This window comes from Arctopsyche grandis, chromosome 3, assembly GCF_051622035.1.
Source record: "Arctopsyche grandis isolate Sample6627 chromosome 3, ASM5162203v2, whole genome shotgun sequence".
Lineage (NCBI taxonomy): Eukaryota > Metazoa > Arthropoda > Insecta > Trichoptera > Hydropsychidae > Arctopsyche > Arctopsyche grandis.
This window is the reverse complement of record NC_135357.1, coordinates 36,114,054-36,132,199: the sequence shown is the minus strand read 5'-3', so window position 1 is coordinate 36,132,199 and position 18,146 is coordinate 36,114,054.

Here is an 18,146-nt window from a genome sequence, read left to right as displayed (position 1 = left end):
TAGATCGCTACGTGTCGACCGTCTGCGACTCGTATTCTTTCCCTTTTGTCGTTCACCCTTTTTCTATGTTCGCGGGGAATTTTGGCGAACAGTTTGCTGGAGATAACGGAGACGCTTGCCCCGGTATCCAACAGTACCCTACATGGTACTCCTCCGATCTCGCCTTCGGTGTCTAATACGAAAGGTGAGTCGCCGACGCTCCCTAACACTGGGACGGGCTTTTCTTCGTCTTCGATGATCAGTCCTGCCCGTGTGGAACTGACCATTATTCTTTTCCCGACTGGGATCGCACCTCTTCCTCGTCGGAGGCGTTCTCGACTGCCCGTACCTTCGGACAGTTCCGCCCGCGACATTGTGGGCTTCCGCAGTTTCGGCAGTTCCTTTGCCCTTGCCAGGGCGGTCTGTTGCCGTTACGGCCCTCCGCTTGCCAGGGAGGTCTGTGACCGTTACGGCCCTCTGCTTGCCAGGGAGGTCTGCTGGCGTTTCGAGCTGCGGTATTGAAGTGAGGCTGGTGGTCTTGGGCTGGTCTGTTGGCCGCCCCCCTCCCTTGACTCCTCAGCCGTTTCGCATCCCTCGCGTGTTTTGCGAGCCGTAACAGCTCCTGCAGTGGGGTCTTCGGATCTGCGGTGAAGACGGCAGCGCGGATATCCTCGTCGTGAAACGACAATATGAGGAGTATCTTGTCTAGGACGTCCAACGGGATAGGCTCTGGAAAAGCCTCCATCCTTTTTCGACGGATGTCCGCGAACCGAGCTTCTATGTCGTCGTTGTTGCGGATCGACGGGGAAATTAGGTCACGGAATGCATCGTACGGGTGTGGCGAAGATTTGAAACGCTTCACCAGCCTCTCCCTCAGCTCCTCGTACGCTTCGTACGCTTCTTTCGGTACTTCGTCGATGAGGAATATTCTCGCTTGACCTCGTAGAGCGAGAATGAGTGAGTTTGCCGTCGGTTCGCAGCGTAGGGCTCGTGACACGATTTCAAATTCGCGGATGAATCGTTCTACGTCGCCCGTTCCGTCGAAAACAGGAAGCTCGGTCGGTTGCTTGTGGATGGTGCTTCCTAGCATGGGGTCGGTGACAGGTCGTGGAGTAGCGTCGTTTCTGCATACTGATGACGAGGGACTCAGTGTGCTCGTTGAAGGACCCTCGTTGAAGGGCTTGCCGGAATCGCTGGCGTGCGTGTTGTGGTGTCCCTCTCGAGAAGCGCGACGAGTCGCGCCATCTGCTCCTCCAGACGTTCCACACGTGATGGTTCGTCCAACTGGTGAGGAGATGCCTGTCTCCTTTTTGGGGGCATCTTTGCGTGGTGTATTCCTTTTGCGGCTCAGGTCAAACACTTCTGACACCAGTGTAACGTGGGGTGAAGTGGGTGGCTTTGACTGAACAGGGAAAGACCAGCAGAGATGGGAGTCTAAAGGAAACGACAGTTCTCAGAGACTCTTTGTGGCTACATTTTAACGATAGTTTTCTCGGGTAGTGACACTCCCTTGACCTATCTATCGAACGTTTTATATAAGATCGATCTCTCGTTGATATTGTAGTGCGGGCTGGCGGCTGCTCGCTTGTTGATCGTTTGTCAGGCTAGAACACTAAGCAAAATTAGTGCATCATCTGTGGGATATTGTCGGGGTTAGTGTGTTAGTGGGTGGTTAGCTGGTTTGGGACCGTTCGGTGGTGATTTGTTTAATTTAACTGAATGCTAGTTTTAGCCTATGCCCGTCTTCAAAATGTCGATGGGCCTTTGATTAAACGTGAGTTTGGTCTCACTGAGGGAGTTGATCAGGGGGTTGTCTATATTGCCGAGAGACTTGAAGTAGTTCACGGCAAGTTTGTGTACGTGTTTGTCAAGGTAGTCAGTGTTTAGGTCGCTGTGAATAATAGTGTTTCTTGTGTACCAGTCATAGTTTCCCGCGGCACGCAAGAATTTGTTTTGGACAGTCTGTAATTTGAGTATTGATTTGTTGGAGATGGCTGTGTGAGCCCAGACGGGGCTCGCATATGTGATTTGTGGGCGGATGATGGATTTGTACAGCAAACACTTGTTTTTAAGCGAGAGTTTGCTGTTGTGTTTACATAGTGGGTAAAGCTTTGACGTAACTGCCCTAGCTCTACGCACCGCATTGGTGATGTGAGGTTTCCAGGTTAGTTTCTGGTCGATTATTACCCCCAGGTAGCGGGTAGACTTGGTCCAGTTGACTGGTTTGTCATTTATGATTACTGGCTTACCTGGTTTACGCCGTTTTTTACGTCTGGAGAAGAATATTGCCTGACTTTTATCCGGGTTGATTTTCATCAGCCATTTATCGTACCACGCTACAAGTTGGTCCGAGTACTTCTGGAGGGCAAGCGAGACTCCCTTGGGGCTAATGGAGCTTGCTAAGATGGCAGTGTCGTCGGCGTATTGCGCGATGTTTGTGTATCTATGGGTGGGAGTGGGTATGTCGTGTGTGTATAGGTTGAATAGTGTGGGGCCGAGGATAGAGCCTTGGGGAACTCCGGCGGAGATGTCCCGCTGGGTTGACATTTGGTCTTTCAATTTGACCTGAAATTTCCGTTCTCTTAGGAAGGATGCAATGGATCGAATTGAGTGGGGGGTGATGTTAGCGGCAATCATTTTATAAAGGAGGCCTGCGTGCCAAACTTTATCGAAGGCTTTGGAAATATCTAGGAAGATTGCTCCAGTGGACATGTTTCGGTCGAAGCCGTCTATTACGGTTTCAACGACTCTGTGTATCTGGTGAACTGCAGAGTGTTGAGGTCTAAAGCCAAATTGTGTTTTGGGAAGGAGGTCAATTTTAGCGATCTCGTTGTTGAGGTTTGAGATTAAAATCCGTTCCAGGATTTTACTCAGTGAGGAGAGCAAGCTGATGGGTCTGTAGCTTGTTGCGAGGGAGGGGTTCGAAAAGGGTTTTCTGATTAGGATGATGTTGGCAAGTTTCCATTGACTTGGAAAATAGCAGATTCTGTTGGTGGCGTTTAGTATTGCTGTGAGTGCAGCGATGGCTTTTTGAGGGAGTTCTTTTAGAGCTTTGTTGGAGATTCCATCCGGGCCAGGGGCCTTTTTAGCAGAGATAGTTTTAATGATTTTTAGGACTTCAAGCGGCGAAGTGGCGAAAATGGGTACGGGGGCTGGATTTTCAAGGTAGCTATTGACGGAGCTTTCCACCTTTTGGCAAAAGTCGCTATGTAGGTTGGAGTTTGAGAGAGAAAACTGTTCCCGGAGACTGTCTGCTAGGGCTTCTGCTTTTTCGGTGGTGGAGTAGACGAAGTTGTCACCAACTTTGATCCTATCGATTCTATTGCCGTTGCTTCTGAATATTTTAGACAGTTTCCAGAAACCGTTATGTCCGTCTTCTAGCGCTCTGAGTTTAGTATCCCAGTTGTCGTTACGTAGTTGCCACAGGGCGTTTTTAACGTCTTGCTGAAGTCTATTCATTCGCTGTTTAAGGATAGGGTCTTTGTTCCTTTGGAATGCCTTCCTGGCTCTGTTCTTGAGGCGAATGAGATCGCGAATATCTGGGGGTAAAGCTTGCGGGTGCAGAGGGGAGTGAGGAGTGGTAGTGGTGCTGGCGTCCAAGGCTGATTGTATTTCATCGGTGATGGTATTAATGGCGGAGTCTATGTCTTGGGTGGTGTGAATCGAGTGGGGGTAAGATACGGTTTGATGAAGAAGAGTTGAGAATTTTTCCCAAGATATGGTGCTGCGGAGGGTGGGATTTATAGTGACGGGGGTGTTGGTGAGTTCTAGTATGACCGGATGATGGTCGGAAGAGAGATCGTTTATTACAGTCAAGGACTGCGCGCCTGGAAAATTTTGGGTTAGAACGATGTCTAGAATATCGGGTCTGCCCTTGAGGTTAGTAGGGATTCTTGTGGGTTCGTCTGGGGCCGTGACGGAGAGTTTTGGGTTTGAGAGTTGGGAGTAACTTAAAAGAGTTTTCCCATTTTTATTTGTGGTTCGGCTGTTCCATCTGGGGTGTTTGGCGTTAAGGTCACCTGCGGCAATGGTGGGTTTGTTGGTGTAAAAAATGTTGTCCAAGTCTGCGGTGAGTAAGTGTTGTTTTGGTGGGTTGTAGACTGCATGGAGGATGAGTGGGGTGCCTGTGTTAGTCCAAACTTCTACCGACGTCAGTTCTATTCCTGTGGTGATCGGCCGCGGGGCCAAGTTATGTTGGATTGTGTGTTTGATGAATATGGCTGTGCCGCCGGCGGCTTTGCCTATTCTGTCGTTTCTGTACGTAGTGTAGTTTGAGAAGTGTAATCGGTTACCAGGTTTGAGCCAAGTTTCGTTTACTAGCGCGATATCAATGGAGTGTTGGAGCAAAAATTGCTCGAATTCGACACGCTTGCAGAGTATACTGCAGGCGTTCCAGTAAACGATCTTGAGGTATCGAGTCATTTTTGTAGTTGTGTAAGTTGGGCTAGGATGGACGCCATCATAAACTGCATTTGATTGAAGCTTTCAGTCGTCCAGGGGGTTGAGTTTTGGTTCTGTGTTGTGTTGATTTGTTTAGGGGGGGTGACTATTTTAGGCGGGGTGTCTAGGGTGGTGGGAGTTAGAGGTGGGAAGTTGGATTTGGAGTATGAGTAATGTGGTTGCTGTGGTTTTGGAGGTGGGGGGAGCGTGGGGTTTCGGGGTTGACGGGCGTTTTTCTTGGTTTTGTTGTTGGGGTTTGCAAGGCAGCCTCTGTAGCTGGAGACGTGAGGGCCTCTGCAGCTGGTACAAGTTGGAGTGGGGTTTTTTACGTCACACTGGGTGGTCAGATGAGGACCTGTGCATTTGATGCACATGGGGGCGACATGGCAGTTGTAAGAGCCATGTCCAAAGCCCTGGCAGCGGTGGCACTGTGGTACAGTGTCACCGCGGCGAAGTGATTCTGTGCGTACGATTTGACCGAAGATGCTTGGGAGGTTGAAGAGTTTCTTCCCCTCTTCATCGCGTGTGGTCTCAATAGTGAACATGGGCATTTTTTGGGAGTTGCGTCGTGACTTCATTATCGTTGCTTTTGTGGCTTTGTAGCCAAGACGGTTCAGTTCAACGAGGACTTCATTTTCGGAAAAGTTTGGGTTAATGCCCCTTATGACAATTTTTAATGGCTTATCCTCCGTTAGGGGATGAGCGTAGAATTCAAACTTCTCAGTTACGAGCAGTTTGGTGATGTTACGGTAGTCGGTAATGGTGAGAGGTGAAATTTTCACCTTATTCTCGGAATATACGGATGTAAACTTGTGATTCTTGTAACCAAGTTTTCTGTATACTACATTGTAATCCGATGGGTTCTTGAGGAAAATTGGGGCCACTTTTGGCTTAGGGCCAGTTGTTGGGGGAGCATTTGAGCCCGAGTTCGTGGACTGGTGGGCTGGGCGTGTGTTTTGTGTTGCTGAGGCGGTGGCACGAGTTGCCAATGGGGTGAGGGGTTGAGATGTGTGAAGGGTTTGATGAGGCTTGTCAGCCGACGGGGTGCTGGGGGCCGTTTTTTGGGACGGTTGTCTCGTGTGTGTGCTTGTGGGGGAGTTATTAAGTGGAGATTGTCGGAAATTTTTCCAGTTACGGATGCCCACGGGGCGGGGATTCTCTTTCGGTTGTGGTTGACTTGAGTGGATTTGTGGTGTGGTTCCTGGTGGGGATTTGACGGTGACCTCCATTGGCTCGATGTCATTTGAGTCGGAATCGGAAGTTTCGGGGAGGGCTAAGTTCAAGAGTGGCGCGAATCTGTTGGCATTGGGCGACTGTGGTTTAGGTGGATTTGGTGGACTTACCTTTTTACGTTTCGTTGTTTTGCGGGTGGTTTTCTGAGAAGATGTGGTCGATTTTGTAAGTTTCATCAATTTGACGGCGAAGGCTTCTTGGGCAGTTGCTCGCTCTGCTTCGTGACTCGCTGTTTGCAGCTTAAGGACATCTCTAAGGGTTGCATTTTCTTCCCTTAGAGTCAGAAGTTCTTTCATGAGGCTTGCATACCTACCATCAGGGATAGCGTCAGTGTGCGTGTTGGCGGCTACTTCACTGGAACTACGCTCACTGTCCATCTTGGATGTGGGTTTTTCACTGTCACTGTCACTTATTTTTTCACTGTCAGCATCACGCTCCCAGAGAGGGCACGTCCGTGAGAGCTGAACCTCAATTACATAGGTTTGGCGTTCGGGGTTTGATAGCGCAGGTAGCGCAGGTGGCGCGACTCTCAGAGAAAGCTGTGGTCCGACTCGACTTCCGAAGAAAAGGGCGCTCCTTTTATAGCTGAGAAAGTAGCGGTACTTTCTCCCACTCCCCAGCATCCGAGGGCGGGGGTAGTTTTCCCCCCACTCCCTCGGCTGCGGGGGCGTACGTTACACATATATAAAATAGATGATGATCACTGGATCAATATTTATTCGAATAGATCTAAAATGTACTGTGAACATAATTTAAAAATAAAAATCAAAAAATACTAACCTATAGGAAAATCACGAAAATTCTCGACCATGTGAAAACTCTTTATAGTATAATTTTTATATTGAGAAGTTATATTTGAAAGTGGCTTAAGACCACTTTTCTTCATTTCGAGAGATATCTAGTAAAACATTAAACATAACGTTTTGCGATTAACAATATTTAAAAAAATACCGGTGGCCTGTAATGCGTTTATTCTGCTTTTCCGAGATTCTGGACATATCGACTTAAAATAAGTTATAACAATTTGTGAATGAAGTCAAACACAAACAATGTTTTTGAAATTGAAAAATGATTTCCGCAACTTTCAAATATGTATAACGGCTCATATTTATATTCAACGACTTATAACGTGGCTTCGGAAAGGAATTGATACACAAATTGAAATGAAATTATGTTATATATAAATATATGTAGTGTAAGGTAATTTACAGGCGCGCGTGAGTATTAATACGCCGTGAATGAATGTGTGTGTGTCTTTTAGTGGATGTGTGTACGCTCCCGCGCAGCGCATCTGACGCTGACGTCACCCCTCGCTCGGCCTCACGTCACTCGGTGCTCAATATCAGGAGCATATGGCAGACGCTCAGGTCCCCCGCTACACACTTCCCCGCTACCCCACTTCCCCATTTCCCCGCGTCTCCTCAACACGATCGCCATCCCTATAATGTATACTCCACGCATTCTAAATTTTTTTTTTTTGAAATATCCATACTTGTCCAAGCGCCCGCCACATACATACCCAAAAACATACATACATACATTGCGTTCGTTTTTATGTATATAATATTATTATGAAAAATTTATTACTCGATGACGTATCATATGAAGTTAATTATTTGGCCTCAGCAACTAAGAAATTGGCTAGTCATCACTCGAGCTAAGAAATGCGTTTCTTCAGCGATGGACGGTATTTGTGTTATTCGTTAAATACATATATACATTTATGTTTATTTTATACTAAGAGTCGTATAATAAAAAGTTTCGTTGTTTGATGGGTCGTATCAGACGAGATGTTGAAAGCTTGTCGTGTGCAAATTGTGACTGAATGTTGTCTGTTCGTGTTCTTCAAGTGGAGCTTTCAACAGCCACTCACTTCGTCAAAGGATATTAACTTTTTGCTCGCTGTACGCCCTCACGATTGAGTCTAATGTCTATTAAAGTCTACGTAATCTTATTCGGCATGCGAAATTCTTAAAATATTCATATAATATATGCATATGTATTATATAACCAGCAGCGTGGACTAGTGGTTAGCGTATTATTCTCTCGAGGGGAGTGGTCACGGTTCGTTTCCCACTAGTAGCTGTTGGTCGGTCCTTGGTTTTTGACTTCAGATCGATGGTTTCCTTTCGGAGTTTGCCAATTTTTCTGATTTAATTGAAACGGTTCCTGTAAATTGGCATTGCCTTTCCAATCTCAAGCTATTCAGCGTCTTGAAGTTCGCTAATTTCTATAATAAAATGCTGCAAAAAATTATCCAAAGATGTCACTGTGGATGATATTGTATTGTATTTGTATTAGTACACTCGTCGCATTGGAGCGATCTGTAATGACGAGTGTACTTTGATTGATTAAATGAAAATAAAAATATAAAATATCTATGTGACATGCATATGTACATATATATGTACGTACAGTCAGCCACATTGAAGCATTGACGAAACTTCTCATGGCAAATATTGTAAGAAAAAAAGGGCATTTACCTATATTCAGTGGTGTAATGCTAAATAAAAAATTCGGGTGTGACCAACCCATGACTTTATCTATGTATTTGAGGAATATAAGAAGGTTACAAAAAAATATGCGATATTGAACTAATAACTATGATAGCGATACAAATTGAGCGCAAATATATGGAAACTTGCACAAGACAAAAGTTCTACTTCCGGTTGTCGGATTTTGTTCAAATTTTTTTTATTATTTAAAATCAGTATAATTATTATACACATTAAATATCAATAGGATAAAAATAATTTAAAAGGTCAAAATAAAATAATGAAATATTGTTTTAAAAAAAAATACTACTTCCGGCTTACTAATTCTGACCAAAACGTTACCAAATCTAAGTTAGTACATAAAGAATACAAATATAAATTTTCAGCTTAATACGTTCAGGGGTGTGGACAGGATCCAGGCGACAACATTTTTGACCTTCCTTCCGGAAGCTTCCGGAAGGGAAAAAATCCCACTTCTGGTTTTTATTAAATTTAGTGATTTTTTTTTATTTTAATCACATTGATACAAGAATTATACTTGAATTTTTTCGTGAAGACCACACATGTTTAAGGGGTCGAAAAAAATAGTGGAAGAAAAATCGAACAAGAGTAAACTGCCACTTCCGGTCGACGGACGCTTACCAAATTTTATACATAACTTGGTATTAAGCTTAAACTGATCGATATGAAATTTCAGTTCGATAAATCAAAAGGCTTTTGAGAAAAACATAAAAAACCTTGATTCTCTTGAGTAAACGTATTACTTCCGGTTCAGATAAAAATATTTAAAAAATATAAAATTATAAAAATTATTATTTCTTGTACATGTAAAAAAAAATCAGTCCGATTCAGTTAGTAGTTTTGGAGAAAATTAAATTCAAAAACTTAAAAAAAAGAGGACACCTATAAGGGGAGGTACCATTTCCGGTCAACTTAAAATTTGAAAAAAATTAACGTAGTGTCGATAAAAATTTCAGTAACCGATACTAAGTTTCGGTTCGATAGGACTAACGGTGTTGAAAAAATCCCCAAAATACACAGACACACACATTTTTTCTAGATCATGAAAACGTGATCAGTAATCGATTCTGAGTTCGAATCCGTCAAAATCTCGAGTTCGAATTTTCGCATGATCACAAAACTTCATCTATTGTTACTACGTACATAGATAAAGTAAAAAGAACCAGGGCGGTGTATAATTTTTATGACCCCTCCCTCTTTTTTCATCACTTAAAAAATATGTATCCTTGGTATGTGTAATATTGGTAGTTCAAATATTTATAAAAAAAAAAATCAAACGCTAAAACTTTATAATAATAATAAACATAATAACTAAAAGAAAACAAAAATATAGAAAAGAAATATTGGAAAAGAAGAATTACAAAAATCTTCAAGTTTAAGAAAGACATCTATGTACGTAGCTTGTTTTTAAAAATATTATAGTTTTCAGAATTTACTACATTATTGGGAAGATTATTCCAAACTTTAACCACTCTGTTCAAAAAGAAAGAATCTCTGATCAATTTATTCGATTTTTCTTTTTGAAGTCTGAGAGTGTGACCTCTAAGATTTTCATTGAACGTAATGAGTAGAGGTGGGACCAGACTTGCTTTTTCCAGGAAACATGGCGTTTTGGGTCTATTTTCTAGGAAATAGAGCAAACTAATAAGAGTGCAAAAAAAAACGTTCATCATAAAAATGAACAATGCACGGCGAACAATAAACAAAGAACGGCACGCTTCCGGTCCTACCTCTAGTAATGAGTTTGGATATAAGAAAATTATGATGATTATTTATTATTTTAAAAACTTGGATTAAGTCGCCTCTTATTTTTCTCGTCTCAAGGGTTATTAATAATAGCCAAAATATTTTTTAATTTTACTCATAAAACAATTTTCATATCAATCAAAGTGCCAGAGCGGCGACCTGCCCCGACCACACCACTGCCTATATTATACATACATATTTTATTTTTATTCCAACCGAACATAAACACTAGCCTTAACAGTTCGCTCCAATGTAACGAGTGTACTATACACATCAAAAAATTATATATATTTTCAATACACAATCATTACATAATTCGAAACCATACATGAAATATACGGCCAGACATTTTTATTTTACAGACATACATATATACGGCTGCAAGGTCCATTAAATTAATTTTAACAATTAATTAAGTACATAATTAATCCGTTGAGACATCTATTGATTTTAGATTTTGTGCACAATTATTACAATTTATACACAGAATAAATACAGATGATTATTGAGACATCTATAGATTTAGATTTTGTGCATAATTTTTACAAATTATACACAATAATACATTGTGTATAATTTGTTACAAGATTTTTGTGACAGCGTTAAAGGATTTATTTGGCAATTTGAGGAACCGTTTCAACAATTATCAGATAAAATTGGCAAACTCTGATAGAGATACGATCGATTTGGAGTCACAAAACCCCCAAATCTAACCAGCAGTTTTGGCGCATCGAACTAGTGATCGCATGGTGCTAAATATATACGCTACCATTACGCCAAACTGCTGGCATATTCATATTCATATTGCATACAATGTATGTATGTAAATAAATGGCAAATGCGTATTATATGGAATCGTCTCAACGTTAGATAATATTGTAGCGTGGATATGAAGAGGATTTTCCGAAATCGGAGTGAAAAACGTAACGAGTAGTAGTAGAGGTATTCCGACATCCAGCCAGCTCCGAATGAAGCATATTTTATACACAGTGTGTACTCTCAGCACAGAGAGATCATTGGTCGATGGGTCGCAAGACCTTATTGGCTAGAACTAGCAATCAGGTGATCAGTGCTAGTAAACCAGTGATCGACGAGCACCTGTCACTCAATCTCTGCGTTAGATTATCGACAAACTCACAAGCGATTTATTTAAGGTGTTTAGTATCCAAAATATAATTTAAAAAATCACCCAGCACCCACGTGTAGTTTTTCATTAATGCCTGCACCCTTAAGCCTATTGAGATTTTCGCACATCATATATCGAAACTACCCAGGGCTTCTTCCCCTCGTCTTTCCTTCTCTTCGTCTCGTGCGGTATTTATGATTTCCTCCCATTTCTAATTTGAATTTCCCGAGGAATTCCTGACGGCAAGTGGGGGGGTTCAGCTATGCTGGAGCCTCTCACGGTAGGCCTCCTTACGTGACCCGAGTTCACCTCCATCTCTGTCCACACTAACCCAATCGGGAAACAGAAACTTCTCACCTCTCCCTGAATTTGGCGATAAAATTTTAAAATTAGAATTAAACCACCAGATAATTTTGGTTCCACTCTACGACATAAACTCCAAGTTGATGAAGACCCGAAAAATGAACTCATCGTCAAAATGTTTCCTTAAAATGGCCGAGTGTGTACAAGCCCTAAGATGAGTGGTGGGGGGTTTCGTCGGCCCTTCCCATGAATCTCACGCATACGATACGATACGATAAAATTTTAAAATTAGAATTAAACCACCAGATAATTTTGGTTCCACTCTAAGGCATAAACTCCAAGTTGATGAAGACCCGAAAAATGAACTCATCGTCAAAATGTTGCCTTAAAATGGCCGAGTGTGTACAAGCCCTAAGATGAGTGGTGGGGGGTTTCGTCGGCCCTTCCCATGAATCTCACGCATACACGCGTACTTGCATTTTTTTGTACGAGTTCATTTTTCGGGTCTTCATCAACTTGGAGTTTTTGCCGTAGGGGCCACCGCTTTATTTTATTTATCAAGAGCTTTAAATTGTATATATATAATACATATGATACCTAACGGTCAGTATATACGGCATAACTTTCAAATTATACATTGTTCATAAAGGTAAAGACACCGATGCGGTGCAAACGATCGACAAGCGCCAGACAGACTGAACCACAGATTAACGACACGTGTACCTTATGCGTGCGCACTGCTCGCACTTACACTAAGTGAAATCTACCCAAAGTCCCTACATACCTACCCTGTATACGTTCTGTGCTTCTGATACTTTAGTTCCGAATTTTGCCTTATTAAACTCGCCAGAAAGATCCAACTCAATTTTATTAATTACCATTTTAATAATTGCATCTGTGCACATCGAAAGGTTACTCGTCATCTGATGTGCAATCTATCATTCGTGAAGTCGAGAATTGCGTTTAAAGCAACCATCCAGTTAATCTGTGGTTCAGTCTGTCTGGCGCATGTCGATCGTTTGCACCAAACCCAAAGACACACATAGAGGTAGACATAAACTCTAGACACTCCGATTGGCAAAATACATGCAATGTTTTCCGGCGATATTTTATCCCCGAGTCGACATATGTAAGTTTGATAGTGATCTATATTGGTGATTCCCATATTTGAAGAATTTTAAAAGAAACTTAGCATAAAATAATTAAAATAATAAGATCTTATGTACGTATTGCAGATACGTGCGACCTCGATATGGATAGCCTCTGCGGTGTGAAGATACTCCCCTCACCGCTGGAGCCTACGTGCGCGTCCCGTGCCGCACTTTTGAGTGTGCTCTTACCATTTGAAGGGTTGTTGTGGATATACATAATAACCAGCAGAATAGACTAGTGGTAGGCATATAATGCTTTGAACAGTGAAGTAGTCACCGGTTAAAATCCCACTGGCTTATGTTGGCCAGACCTTGGATTTGTCTTCAGGTCGATCGTTTCCTATCAGAGTTTACCAATTTATATGATTTCAACAAATTGAAAACCTTACCCATATTCTCGTAAATCTCGAGTTTTCAGCAATCTTGAGTTTCGCTGAATTGTATAAAAATCTGCAAATTTACAAATTTGACCATGAATATATATGTGGTATGTATTTACTGAATTTCGTGATATGTATTTACTGAATTTCAAGATATATCTATATTTACTGAATTTTTTAAAAATTCTGCAAATTTACAAGTTTGACCATAGATGTCTCTGTGGATGTTAATTGATATGTATTTACTTTGTATACTAATAATACTTGTATCAAATGTACAATGTTCCAGGCTAAGAAGGCGCATTGGGGTTACCAATTAGGCCTTCCTGGTATAAATTAAAATATATTAACCAATGACGTGAAGCTCCACAGTGTCTTCGAAAAAGAAATTGAATATACAAATACACTGGATAAGGACTTCATTCACTGTCCAAACAGCGTGGACAATCCGCCAGCATCTTTAATCTACGCAACCTTGAGAGGCTTCGCCGCATCTTTTGCGCGCGTCCTTCGGCTTCCTGTGTTCTCCCGGCAAATTGAACCTGTTGAATCGATGAAATTTTATGAAATTTCGCCTCAGGAATTTCACGGGTCGTTTCCGAGATCGGACCCCTTCCCCCACCCCCGAACAAGAAGTCTGGCCATTATGCTTGACACCGCTTTGCCGAAACTGGGACACCTGTGATACACAAGACGACTGCACCCATTCTTAACTTGCTCTCTACCCCTTTATTACAAGTCAATATAATATATATGCGGTGACATATCGCCAATGTACTAAATTACATACTTACTCCATACCCTTTTATTAGACACTTGCAGTTCACAATAACTAATATTCAAAAAAAAAGTATGTAGATTTCAATTCGTGAAGGGACACGCGGTGAATAGTCAGTGAGACTTTAAACCATGTCTATTTCTCGATACGTCGAAAAGAACTGTTGTTTGGTCGCGGCATTACGCAGCATACCAACTTAAACATAAACTACATCGAATCATGCCAACTTGATCATTTATACATGCACTCTACTGAATCCGAAAACAAAATCTTAAATGTATGCATAAATCACAGAATATCCTCAGTGCCGGGATTCTTAAACTAATTCATAGAAAGATTTTCGAGGGTCCGTGATCAGTGTTTTAAAAAACTCTGATCACGGATCTGATGAAACCTTGTAATATTTGTAACCTTGATAGGGCACCAGTCAATTGTGGCCTAGGTCCATTGTGAAAAAACCAAATTTGTCATTTTTATCTACGGCTTAATTTAATATTGTTGCGTAGGGGTGGGTGGGGGATCCAAGTAAAAGGCCAAAGTCGTTTCACAGCATTTATTGGTGATTAAGGAGATACACACACTGGCAGTGTTACGTCCAGAATGTATTGATATCGCCTTATAACGGATAGGTTATAAGGCGATATCAAGACATATTCTGGATATGTCTCTCAGGGCATCTTCGACGTCCGGTTTGTTTACCTATTGTTATTTTATTTATTTTTTTTATTTTATTAATTGAAAAATCAACAGACAGGATGTACATAGATATGTATAAAAAAAAACAAATAGTAAATAAATAATATATGTAACATCCGAGTCCAATAATAGATTTTTACAAAAATGAAAAAGATAAATATAAGGAAAACAAATTAAAAAGTAAAGAATAAAGGCATGACAAAATATGTAGAACATTGCATAATCAAACTATAGTATTAAAATATTTGGAAAAGGTTATAAAATAGAATATAAGAAGAAATTGAAATTTACAAATATAAAACAAATGAAAAACGTAAATACAAAATAAGCAAATGAAAAAGAAAATAATGAAAGCTATAATATGAATTAAATAGCACATTACATAACTAAACTAAAGTATAAAAATATTGGAAATATTGGAAAAATAGAATAGGAGAAGAAATGAATCAATCGGTCAAGATTCTCTTGATGTTAGACCTGAATTGATGTAGGGAAATACCAAATAGATCAACCTCATTCAGCTCTCCGTTAAACATACGATAAACGCGCTGCAGATAAAAATATTTTTGGGAATTAGTATTGAAAGGATCAAGTGAAAAGAGTGCAACGCGTCTAGAGTACCGAACTGGGATTCTGAAATTAACCTTATTCAGTAAATCAGAACAATCAAGGAAGCCATTTATGAGCTTAAAGAAGAATATAGTATCAGTATGTCGTCGCCTGACAGAAAGATTGTCAAAAGAAAGGATTTTTAAAATGTCGGAAACAGTAGAATGGGTATAGGTAGAAAAAAGGTAGGTAATTTAATACATTTAAGTTGAACTTTCTCAATACAATTAATATGGGATAAATAAAAAGGTGACCAGATAATTGAGGCAAATTCAAGGTGAGACCTTACAAAGGAAAAATAAAGTAATTTTATTACATAAGGATCATTAAAGGGTTTTGTTGAGCGGAGTAGGAATCCAAGAGATTTAAATGCTTTGTTGGTAATAAAAGAAATATGTTCAGAGAAATCTAGTTTATTATTGAGTATTACACCAAGATCCTTAATAGAAGATGACGTGTTAAGGATTGAATGATTTAATTGATATTGATTAGTAATAATTGACTTATTTCTAGTGAAATTTATGGTTATGGTCACGTACTAGATGTGCCACGGAAGTCAGTCCCACGCTACCGCTGTGGGTTCTGAGAACTCTACCGGAATGCGACCGAGTTACCGCTACCTCAAAGTGCATTCGTGGGTATCTCATTGTTGGAGATAATCCTCGAAACCAATTATAACGGTCACACAGTCTCTGGGATGCTAGTCGGCCTAATCCGATTGCACTTACTCGGCGGTGTACTTAACATTATGTATACTAAAAATTATATAATTTAGTAATTCATAATTGAATTAATAATTAATTACTCTATAAGTCGACGGGGATAGAATAAAAATACATTGAGTGGAGTGTAAAATAATTTGTAATTAAAATTTTACGTGTGGACGAAAAAATCAATGTTTAGACATCTGTCAAAACTTGCCGTGCATATTCGACACGGTCGTAATAGTGAAATTAACCGCTTATGACTCGCAAACACAATCAATGCCAATATTTAATTAGAATATCACGCTAAAATGCGTTTAATATATTTTCCAATAATTTTTCTTTTACAAAGTCAACTACTCGAAGCGGTGTTGACGATGGGGGGAGGAGGGGGTTGAAGTTGGTGAAAATTATATTATCCGCGAGGGATTAATCGATGGCCGGCGGGTCGACCGCTTTTAATAAACGTTTTCGATCATATCTTTATTAATTTCGGAAAACTTATTACGGAATTCTCGACTCGGGTAGAATCTTTCTCGACGTTTCCGAGAGGGGAGATGAAACGAACCGCGAAAGCTCGAGACTCCGCTAGGTGAGCTTTTTTGTTTGAAGCTAAGCCCCCATTCCTGTCATCGTTCAAGTACACTTTCATACGCAGACGAGCCGATCTAAATTGAAATATACATTTATTTTTATTGCTTTATGCGATTGAAAAATTTGATCAGATGTTTATTTGCGCATACGTAATATTTCTTGAAAGCTATATCTATAAAGTTTTGTGTTAGGTGGCCACAAGGTTTTTTCATATATATTATTTGTATGTATACACTTTTCCAATTTTATTAAGCGATGAAATCGTAATAAAAAAATTTTATGTACGCATATCATTTTCCCATATTAATTTTAATATCAAGTCATTGCAAAAATGTAAATCTATATGTCTCGAGACCAAAACAACCCGTCGAATTTCAACAGGCGAAACAATAATCGGGCATAAAAACATGAAAACAACCGCCACACACGTTTTCATAAATATTAGTTGAATAAAATTGGCGTGTCACTTGAAATTCTCTCACGTGCCACCAGTGGTGTCATTCTATTGGTTTCCGTGGGTTTCCAGAAACATGTTGTTCAGAATCAAAATTTTCCCGAAACCCGTTGTTTGAAATCAAAAATTCATGTAATTTTCGTTAAAAATTGTACAAATGTTCAATCAACTTTTAACAATTCAATCAACTGTTCAATCAAAAATCAAAACATATTGTTTTAGTCGTAGTCAAATACATAGCAGGTATAAGGAAGGACCTTTTTTCTGTTATGCACCAGCAAAATTAACTGTTAATTAAATTAAAGTAATTCAATGTGACATTTTTTTCAAACTGCATATCTCAGTTTGGCATATACATATGTATAGTTTGATTCTAAACATTAAATAAGAAATAGTTAAAAAATAAATAATTTAAAAAAAATAAACAAATTATTTACGTCCTTACAATGTTACAACACATTGCACAAATGCAACAGCATGCTCGGTTTGCACATTGCACAAATGCGACAGCATTTCATTTTTTACATAGATATATACCAGGAAGGCTTGACAGGAAAGCCCAATGCGACCCCAAAGACCCCAAATTACAAACAATGCAGCATTTTATTACCACATAAATCACTATATTTCCAGAAGCTGGAGAACACGTAATAACAATTAATTAATTAAACAATTAATCAATTGAGACATCTGTGGATTTTAGATTTGTACATATTTTTTACAAATTATACATACAATAAATACAGAAGATTTGTGACAGCGGGAAAGATGATTTTTTGTCAATTTTTTTTTTATTTTTTTTTTTATTTTATTTCATACCAGGAAGGCATTACAGGTTAACCCCATTGCGCCTTCCTGGCCAAATTACAAACAATACAGCATTTTTTTATTATATAAGTCGCTAAATTACGAGACACTGACTTAAACTCGACAATTAACGAGACATCTATGAATTGTACATACATTTTTATTGTAATATTTACATTAATCATACTCAAATAGTGGTGACATAGTGGGTAGGAAGGATTTTTAGCCAATTTTTAATCGGGAATCGTTTCAACAATGAAATCAGAGAAAATTGGCAAACTCTGATAGGAAACGATCAACCAGGAGCACAAATCCTGGTCTGACCAGCAGCATTACAGATATACTCAGAAAAATTCTTTTCAATCGAGGTCAGCTCAAGGGATCGAACTCGGCGCCTCTCAGTGTTAAGCAGAAGCTTAACGACCGAGCCACGCTGCTGGCTGGAGGAACCGTTTCAACAATGATCAGATAAGATTGACAAACTCTGATAAGAAACGATCGAGTTGAAGTCACAAACACCCCCAAATCTAACCAGCAGTATAGCGGATCGAACCCACTGATCACTTGGTGCTAAACATACACGCTACCATTGAGCCATACTGCCGGCTGTGGCTCAATGGTTCATAACTC